Source organism: Haliotis rubra, unplaced genomic scaffold, assembly GCF_003918875.1.
Source record: "Haliotis rubra isolate DU_JTF1 unplaced genomic scaffold, ASM391887v1 Scf1207, whole genome shotgun sequence".
Classification (NCBI taxonomy): domain Eukaryota; kingdom Metazoa; phylum Mollusca; class Gastropoda; order Lepetellida; family Haliotidae; genus Haliotis; species Haliotis rubra.
Genome location: NW_025765123.1, coordinates 56048 through 63993, shown reverse-complemented (window position 1 = coordinate 63993; position 7946 = coordinate 56048). Strand labels below are relative to the sequence as shown.

Below are 7946 nucleotides of genomic sequence, written 5' to 3'. Positions count from 1 at the left end.
GACCGGGATGAAAATGGTTTTCATCGTTAAACATGGGAATGTCGGCAAAAGTCTCTGGCTCCTCCTCTGGAGCCGCCACTGAAGCCATCACCAGATCCGTCTCTGGAGCCGTCACTGAAGTCACCACCAGATCTGTCTCTGGAGCCGTCACTGAAGTCGTCTCTGGAGCCCTCTCTGCTCTCACTCTCTGCTCTGCCCTTGTCTGCTCTGCTTCCATGGTGATAGCCATCGGGAGTAGATCATACAAGTCTTGCAGATCTGGAGGTAACTCTCCCCCTCTGATAGCCCCAGGACTGATCCCTTGACCCTTCTCGCTCTCCCACAAGTCAGTCATCTCCAACTGTTTCTTTGGAGTCTGGGGTGCTTTGAGACTCTTAGGCTTGGGGGGTGTCTTCTTGGTGAGTGTCTTGGGAGGGGACGTCTTCTTGGTGACTGTCTTGGTGGGGGCCTCCTTCTTCTGTTTCTTTGGAGAAGTCGTGGCCAGGGTCCCCTGGGGAGGTGATGTCATCTTGGTGGGCTTTTGGGAAGGGTGGGGTGGAGACCTTCTTCTTCTTCTTCTTTGGAGAAGTCTTGGCAGGCGTGGTCTTGGGAGGTATTCTTTTCGAGGCACGGGCTTGGCGTCATGTCGGTGACCTCTGGATCATTGGAGAACAAAGGTAGAGTGCAGGTGGCATATCGAAGATCATAGCTGGGTGGGTGAGGCCAGAGTTTCACTTGGAGTTTGGCCAGCAGCTTGCTGTACAGTACACCATGGTCATAGGTCATAGGACGTCCATTCCTCAACTTGAACACGATGTGGAACAGCTTGTTGAGGAAGGTCTCCCCTGCATTTTCCTTGGCATAAGCATCGTTGATACCGATGAGGATCAAGCGAGGACCGCGATCTGTTGGCTGTCGGAGAGGATACACAAGTGGTCTTGGTGATCGCCATCCAGTAATAGTCTTCCTCAGTCAACTCACAGAAGCGACCCATCATGCCATACAGTGTTTCTCTTTTTCGGCTGAATATGTGCCAGCTTGCGGATGATCGACGGCAACTTTTGTTCCATCACACGCAGCGGTCCTGGAGATCCATGTAGTTGGTCTTGTATAACTGGCTTTGAGTCATCATGGTGTTGTGGAGATGGGCCATGTCAGAAGCGAGGTCCTTTGCCTGCGAAGCCAAGTTGACGAAGGAAGAAGGGAGGTTGCCTGGAGATGCCATCTTCAACGACTGAACTGATGCAACTGATGACCAGCTCGATCGATCCTGCGTTTTATAGGCAACACCAACAGCGCGAGCTATGACGTCACTTCAAATGACGTCACTTCAAATGGCGTCACGATCGTGTTGTTTCTGGATGGCCTCTTGCACGGCTTTTCTGAACTGTTCTATAAAGTGTCTCTCTTCGAGATAGGTGGCAAGCACAAAGAGTAGCGTGAACAGCATGATGACGAATCACGATGGGACCAGAGTCTTTTATAGAGATACACAGGATGACGTCACGTGGCGCGTGCATGGATGACGTCACGTGGCTCGTGCATGGATGACGTCATTGGAGTTGGCCCATGGATGGCGTCACTCACAACAACAACAGCGTGTCCGCGAAGATGCATGGCGCTTTTCCCAACTTGTTTTCCCCGACCATGTCCAGGGTTTGTCAATATTCGGATGAGATACACCCATTCCTATTCCCCATCGTTGATCGTAGGGACTAGCTTCAGCTAACGACTTTGGGTAGGATTGAATCAATCTCTGTTTCAAGTCCTTGTTCTGGGAAAATTTAGCCGTGATCGCCTTGGTCATCACTTCCAGACTGACCGTGTCCCACACTGTTTGAGTGAAACCTTTCACACATCGCCCCAGACGTTTTTGCTTTGCTGGAACAGCCTCGTGCAGAATACGCTGGCGTCGCACTGTCGTCATCTCCAAAGTACATGGCTTTAGAGTACATGTAACACTGTTCAACACAATTAAATGTAACACCATCCAAGGTAAACACAGCTGGATGAAAGTTGCTGAACGGTGACTGGATTCCATAGAAGAATAACCAGGGGAGTGTCACTTGTGACTGTGCCTTGTCCGTGGGAGTCTTGAGACCCAGCAAGGTCATGGCTTCTGTTTCTCCACATTCCTCCAAAGCTTTGCAGAAGAGGGAGTAAGCTTGGGGCCCACGTCGGGGAAGCATGTCTAACAATTCTCTGACACGGTCAAAGGAGGTCCGAGGTTTTTCGATAATCTCTGCCTTCATGAGGATGGTCAGGACTTTAAACGTCATCAGTTTGTCGACCACGGCTTCGACCTGCTTGATAGCGAGCACGAGACCACAACGATTCTCCCTAAGCCTATTGCAGTGAACGGATTCCATCCTTCTCTTTTCTTAGACAACAGAATCTGTAATGACTCTGACAGAAACGTCTCTTTATATATACACGCAGGGTCGTGATGACGTCATAGGGTGTGTGACGTCAAACTAGAAAGAAAAAAATTGTCGTTAGCAGAGCGTGGTTTCGATCCACGGGCCTCTGGGTTATGAGCCCAGCACGCTTCCACTGCGCCACTCTGCTCTCCCTTCTCTTCCCTTTTTTTTGTGCCAGTACCTATGACATGGTAAACATGACCGTGGTCTCCACCAGGTCTGAGTCTAAGAACAGGGTACAACAGGGTTGCGGGTGACCATGGACTCCACCAGGTCTGGCCCTGAAGAGAGAGAGAGACGACATAACACAAGAGTACAATACAATCACAATTTATTGAATGATAGAACAACAAATGAACAAGGCAATCACATTTTATGGGTTAAACATCAATCGATCAGAGCATGTCTGCATCAAAAGTCCATGGGAGGGATGGGTTCACTCTTTATAGCCATAGGGGAGAGTTTCCCTGGGGACGCCTTGGGGGTCGTACTGCACTCGGCGTTTGGTGTAGACCAAGCGATAGGTTTTGGTGGTGTCCTTGGACAGCAACACGTTGCCCTGACGAAGTCCTCCGCGAATGATACGGTGTGGGTACGGGACCGTGATGTTGGCTTGATCCCTCTGACAGACGAGGTTCTTCATGCTGTCAAAGTGGACATGTTGGCTCGCCCTGTGATTTAAAGTAAATCCCCGGACCTTGCTGATGCCCACACTACCGTCAGATTGAGGATGACGTAGCTTGTAGCCATAATTCTTGGGTCCTGCCGAGACAAAGGTTTGAATGCTGTTGCCCCCTCCCAGTTCATCAGTCAGCTCTCCCAAGGTATCTCCCAGTGGCGGGTTGTAACTTCGTGGACGGTGAATGTAAATGATACTGTCCGTATCAAAATAGAGGACACGTCGATCCAACGGTTGCAAATAAGAATACAACTTGAGACGGGCTTGTGCTGTCACCCAGGCTGCAATGGCCACATTGTGGGCTGGATGAGGGTCGTGAAAGTCTGCCTGAGGTTCATGAGTGACACAGATGAGGTCTTCATTGATGATGTTAATGTCTTTCACCACACGGCACGCTCATCCCGGAGGAGGGCAAAGTACCTCTCAGGGGAACTGATATATTCCGTCTTGGCAAACCCAACGCGTTGACCAAACTTGCCCCAGTGGTTGTTCAGACAGGCCTTGGCTAAGGCACGTAGTCCTGGGTTTTTTGTGAATGCGAGCAGGATCCAAGGTGACTCCCTCTTTCTGCTGTATCTCGTGGATGTAGGCGCTTGGGTCTGGACAACCTTCGGGGTAGCCACTGGCCTCTTGCTTGATCTTGAAGAAATTGTTGACATACTTGGCAAACAGTCCTCCCTCTTGGGTGTCAGGGTCGTAGGTGGCAAGCGTGTCAAAGTGCCAAGCCTCAAAGATGTGAAGCACTTGATAGCCACACTTTTCAACAGCAAACTGAAGCTCTTTGCTGACGTAGGTACCGATCCATGCTCGGTCTTCATCCCCGTGGGGGCAGGGAGCATCCAACTGCTCTTCAGCACACGTACGGCACAGCGGAAAGAGCAGTTTGCCTTGACACTTGTAAGGAAGAACAGGATGATAGAGGTCGGTGGGTGGCAAGACTCGGCACTGGATCAGGCCGTGGAGCTCAAACAAGTCAGACACGGGAGGATGATCTTTGATCTCGGGGTGTCCCACGGGAAAAGTACCATACTTGCAGATGTAAGGGTACAGCGAGCAAACGTCCACATATTTGATTTCTTCATCTTCTTTGGCTTCGTAGTACAGTTTGGTGGCGTTGGTACGACCTCCAAAGAAAGCATCTCTAGGATCCAACGGGTCAGGCATGTAGGCATGGGGTCCTTGCAGGGTAGTCAGGAAGGCTCTCAGATCACCGTTGTCTTTCTGCTGTTTCAGAAAATCGCATTCCCAGAGGGTCACCACTTGGTCAATGTCGGGATGTTGACGTAACACACCCAGGCGGTACATGGTATGATGGTATCGTTCCCAAGGGGTGGTACCCAAGCTAGTATGGCGTTCACATCGGTCCGTTTTGTAACAGCGAGTACATCCATGCCAGAAACAGCCCAAGTATTCGTACACGGTACGTGTCTTGGCGTCGTAGCCATCTGCCATGTAACGACTTCCGTCAGCACAGTCAAAGCCTACTTCTCCACCATTCCGAGCATGTTGGATGTGAACCCCAGGGTGTTGATGCATGACCCAGTTGAGCCAGTGGAGACACTGAAGCGAGTAGCGACGCTGGGGACGATAACCTTGAGTAGGTAGGATGGCGATGGTACGGGGTTCCAAAAACTGTTTTCGGAAGGTGAGCATACAAGCCATGGGTAGAGTCACTGCTTCATAGAAAGGGTCCACGTTGTTCTGTTGAATGAATATGTTGCGGAATGCAGCACAGCCTCGACGCAAAATGTCCACATCACTCTGACAGTAGGTCAACAATTCTTCATCCAGATCAAACACAGTCCCTTCAGCCACCCGTGCATCGTACCAGGCCAAGAAAGCTTTACGTTCGGCAGGAAACATGCTGTCAGGATCGTAAGTAGACACGGGAGGATAAGGACCCACATAGCCTTGGTGAGCTTCGGTGTTGAAGAAGTGAGGGAAGTAGCCTTTCTTGAGTTCCGTCAAGGCAAACGTTTTTGGAAACTGCTTCAGAGCCATCGTGAGGAAGTTGAGTGAATCCTTGAAAACAAGACGTCCCACGGTCATCTGCAAGATGTGATTCCCACGTAGTGTGACCTGGGGTGCTTTCACGAGATGTTGATGGAAGTACTGTTGGAGCAAGTGTCCATCATACCCTCGGTAGTTGTGAGCAATGACCAACACGTCGTCATCATCGAGGGTAGGGGAAATGTCGTCTTCGTCGTCTTGTTCTTTGTCGTCGTTGTCTTGTTGTTCATCATCATCGTTCATCATCGGGTTCTGGTGATACCAGTTTGGGTTGTTTCGAGGCACGGCCTGACGGCTGCTGCTGCTGGGATGCCTTACGTTTCTTCTTCTGCTTCTCTTTCTTTTCCACCAGGGACATCAGCCAGTCGCCCATGTCCTTCAAGGTCGTCGATCCCCGAAACACTTTGATACGGCTAGGCCCTTCTCCTTCCTTACGCCAGGGGCACTTGTCGCACAACTGATCCGAAGCCTCGGAAATACATTTTCCACATCCCAGATGCACCACACACAAGTTGGGAACATGAGTTCCTTGATCTTGAGTACATTCAAAGTCATAGAAGATGAACTGACGCTGTTGCCGTTCTTTGTCTTCATCCATTTTTTCACCGTCTTCATTTAGTTTCGGTGGTTCGATGACGGACATGTAACACTGGTGGTTGGGTTTCAAGGGTTCTTTGCAGATCTTGCAGTCCCAATTCGTGCCACACTGGTGGTTGGCCATGCCCTGGATTTTTCTCACGTTGACTTTGGCATAGCAACGATGACAGGTGTGGATGGTGGAGCAGGTGCTGGGATGGTTGGCGGAGGCCCGTCCGATGGCGTTCAAAGCAGGTAGGGTTTCGGAACCACCCGCCACATTGGAGACAGGAGAGCCCTCCCCTGACCACGTCGCCACAGTATCCAAGACATTGACACCAGTAACATTGAAAGTCTCGGGTGCAGCGATGATTTTCAGCGTGGGCGTAGCCTTGGTCACACGTTTCACAATAGTAGGGATAACCTGTAAAAAGCAGGCATGGAGGTAATGACATCGTAATGGTGATGGTGATGATAGAGGTGAAGGATCTTGGTGGGTTGAGCCACTTCACTCTTGTACAGGAGACGATTCATCACCTCTTGGGAGTAGACTTTGAGCTGATAGTAAGGGGCCAAACGTTGACTGAACAACTCCCACGTGGGACGCCCTGTACAAGGACCTTCGGGGATCTTGAGTTGGCGAAACAAGCCCTTGGCAGCCTTCAGTTGCGCTGGTTTACGATGGTCACACAGGTATTTCCATTCCTTGGTCCATTCTTTGGTCACAGGATCGGGTTGGTGTTCGTGGTGACTGGCCACGACCAGGGCACGGGCAAAGCAGAGCTGATCCTCATTCTTGATTTGAACGATGCATTGTTTCTTTTCCAGGAAAGCGTTTAAGCCAACGAGGTGTGTTGCCCTGCCGTGTCCCTCACCGATACGATCAGGATCCTCTACATGCAGTAAGAAAATGTCCATGGTGTCATCGATATGTAAGTCGTGGTTGCTTTGTTGTACTTTTTCCACTTCGCCCATGATGTGTTCCCCCTGGAGGTCACCCATCCGCCGAAACGTGATTCGAATGTCTGTATCCAGGGCGGGGTGTTCCAGGGCCAATCCCACGCGATCACCATCCTGGCCACCCACATCGTCTCTCAAATCTGCTAACACGGCATCAAACTGTTCTCTGAGAACGACGGGAAGGTCTTCAGGCTGTTGACGCTGCAGCCAAACAGGGTTGAACTTCAGGTGGTAGCGCTGGGTACCAGTCCGGAATTTCTTGGTTGTTTTTTTGAGTCGTCCGCTCCAACTCGTAGGGCACAGGCTCCTCTTCAAGTTCATCTTCGTTCATTCGTGGTGACGACATGGTGAGAACTGGTCAGAGCCACGCTGAGCCTGGTTTATATACATCACGTCACCCTATGACGTCACAATAGGTCGTGCCAGTGCGCACCATGAGCTCATGTGTTATTTATAGGAATGATGTCATACCCCATGACGTCACACTAGCCTGTTGAGTCAGGAGGAGAGTGGTGCGAACCGGATGCAACCGGTGCGAACCAGAGGCGTCAAAGTGACGTCATCAACCCCAGCTATATAAATTCAAGGTTTTCCAGCACTCCTCATCAGTTGCTCACTGAAACTGGAAGCATGCAGTCGTCTCCCGCCTCCGCCTCCGCCTCCTTCCGTTGCCGCCTGTGCGAAACAGATGACCACAGTTATCTACACTGTCCCAAGGTGACCTGTACCGAGTGTGGTGCTCAAGGTCATCGCTATTACGTATGTCCCAAGAAGACCAAGGACAACAACAAGCACGATAACAACACCTGCTACAACTGTGGAAGAAACGAAGGTCATCTCAGTTACGCCTGTCCACATCCCTGTCGTCACTGTGGTGAAGAGGACCATAAGAGTATGAACTGCTCTAACAAGGGCCAGAAACGTCCGGCTCCCCCCACCTACCAGCCAAGTGAACCGCCAAAGAAAGTGAGTAAACGTGAAAGCCAACATTTACTGGCTCTACTCCATGACAAGGTCCTCCTCGTTCAAGATCGCATAGACACCATGTACTCTCTACTTCAACGCATCTTGGAGTTTGTCGAACCCATGGACGATTCCAGCAGCACGGCCTCCAGTGCACCACCATCACCACCATAGATACCTCGGTGATCTCTCACCCACTCATACCAACGGCCCTTTTCAGGGCCACCCACCTGGCTCGAAAGAATGCTACATCCAATGTTGTTTTAACCACACACACACACACACACACTAACACTTGTCTAGCCACGCCATCGTGTCCGCCTCACCCCCTCTCTCCCTCCCTTCCCTCTCCTTTCCTC

General features: G+C 50.9%; 1 non-coding gene across 1 annotated transcript; it reads right to left on the bottom strand.

Moving 5' to 3' along the window:
* Window positions 1–2475: 2475 nt before the first annotated feature.
* Window positions 2476–2547, bottom strand: Trnam-cau. Its single transcript has one exon. It is a non-coding gene; the product is annotated as a tRNA-Met (tRNA).
* Between the last annotated feature and the right edge of the window lie 5399 nt (window positions 2548–7946).